This window comes from Seriola lalandi, unplaced genomic scaffold (genome assembly GCF_002814215.2).
Source record: "Seriola lalandi dorsalis isolate HSWRI2012SDOR001 ecotype SW California unplaced genomic scaffold, Sedor1 jcf7180002054929, whole genome shotgun sequence".
NCBI classification, from domain to species: Eukaryota; Metazoa; Chordata; class Actinopteri; order Carangiformes; family Carangidae; genus Seriola; species Seriola lalandi.
In genome coordinates, this window is record NW_019525481.1 from 796,369 (window position 1) to 798,419 (window position 2,051).

Sequence of the window (2,051 nt, forward strand, 5' to 3'; positions counted from 1 at the left end):
TCTCTCAGGCTTCTCTCTGGAGCTCTAGTAACAACAGGTTGGTGAGCCAATCAGAAGAGAGGAGGCTCTGAGCCTCTCTCCTGATTGGCTGACTGTTTTCTGACTGATCCAATAAAAATACAGCAGATTTCAGGTAAAAACACTCAGAGAAACCAAATCCTGCAAGGTTTGGATTGTGGGTCCAGGTGGGCGGGGCTTGGTGACTGCTTTGTTGTGACATCACAAAGTTCCAGAAGTCCTGACGGCTGGTTTTAAGGCTCAGTTTCTGAGACACTGTCCTCCTGTAACAAAACGAGTCCACAGGTTATTATGACTCATATTTACGTTTTGTTGCTAGGCGACATCTAGTGGTCGTAGTAATTATGACAGGAGCGAAGGGAAAAGTGTCGGGGACGTAGTTTAAAGAGAGACAGAGTCCACGGCAGGAGGAGGTGGTGGTGGATGAATACGACACAGGAGAGCGCTGTTCGATTCCCATGTTGTTTTTATTATCCATGACCGTTTGTTGTTATTGTGGTAACCCTGACAACAAAGATGGTTTAATGTTGAGGAGGTACTTATTTGAACCCAAATCACTTTTCCTGAACCCTTACCAAGCCACGATTATAGTAATCATGGCTACGAAAGTAGGTACGCCGCTATCGGTGCAATCCGTGTGCTTATCATTGTAACCATGACAACCACGGTCCAGTACTCCTGTCGCCGTAGGGGGGCGCTATTTCGGGAGACGCTCCTCTGGGTCGAATCAGAGGATTGATGATTGTTCAGGAGGAGTTGTTGGTTTCTGAATACAGGCTGTGTGCATTTCTCTGTGGACTGAGGCTTTGATACTTTCACAGTATTAATATAGAAGCTAGACCTGATCTATAATCACACTACACATGGACACAGACCTTTACACTGGAGGAGCTTTAAAGTGGTTTAAACAGATCGAATGTAGAGACTTTGTGCTCGCAAACATAGTTCAGGGTCAGGTGAGGATTCAAGCCGGAGCATTTCCTGATACAGTAACACTCTGTCTTTGGCTGCTGCTCGTTAAAGGGTTAATTTTGTTACATTAAAATGCAAGATGGAGCCTGTATATATGAAGCGCATGAGTTATTTCACCCTGCATCTGTGTGAGAGAGAGGGACGAGAGGGAGGTGAGAAGACGAGAGAGATTTCTCACCAGGAAAAATAAATATTTTTTCATCTTGCCATTTGTTACCTTCGTTGCTTAGCTGCCACTTACTCAGTTAATAAGTTGTGGGGAGGCAGATTAGTGATGGCGACAGACTGGGCTCTGATTAAACACCTGATCCTCTGACATTTACAGTTGCAAACAACCACAAAGCGTTCACAGCTTCAGCAGCAGCGTCTCTCTGTTGTCGCCGAAGCTGCCACGTCGATGTCGCACAGTTAAGTCAATAGTTTCCACGGACCGAGGAGAAAATGTCTCCAGTCTGATGAAATGAACACAGCGCATCAGTGGGACGCTGGCGGCGGCCTGCAGAGACGGCTCAGGGATTACTGGGCCTCAGAGAAAATGAGAAAAGATGAACAAACAAATAAATAAATATATAAAGGAGGACAGAGAAAGATGAGGAGATGAATGGAGAGAGAGAGGGAGAGAAATCTAATCTAATCTAAAGATGTAATCCTGCAATTGTTGCCCGCGCTCATGAACGCCACACACGGCCTCACACGGCAGCGACCTGGTGAAGGGCTAAACGGGACGCGGCGGCGGCGGCGGCAGCGGTGCAGGATTACCCCCAAAAAGCCCCGTCGCTGTCGACATCTGCTACGCCCCCAACACCACCGCCGCCACCACCTCCCTCCTCCCTCCATTCACACCGTTTCCACCTCGGCTGTAGTGATGTGTGTCAGCCAGGATTAGCCAAAGGTGGCGAGGTAGCTGGGCGCTAATCGTCCCCTGGACACTGTTGCTCTGTCTCTGTCCCCTGTGGGATTCTGGGATGGGACATCTTGACGTCTGGATTCTCAGTTGCCCACCATGGGTTCAGCCTGCTGCAAAGGTTGGTGACCCCTGCCCTGACCCCGCCCCTACCACC

At 48.8% G+C, this 2,051-nt stretch overlaps 1 protein-coding gene across 1 annotated transcript in view; it reads left to right on the forward strand.

Moving 5' to 3' along the window:
* The window catches only part of shank2b (SH3 and multiple ankyrin repeat domains 2b), a 171,678-nt gene that overhangs the window by 80,368 nt on the left and 89,259 nt on the right, over positions 1 to 2,051 (forward strand). The window lies entirely within an intron of this gene.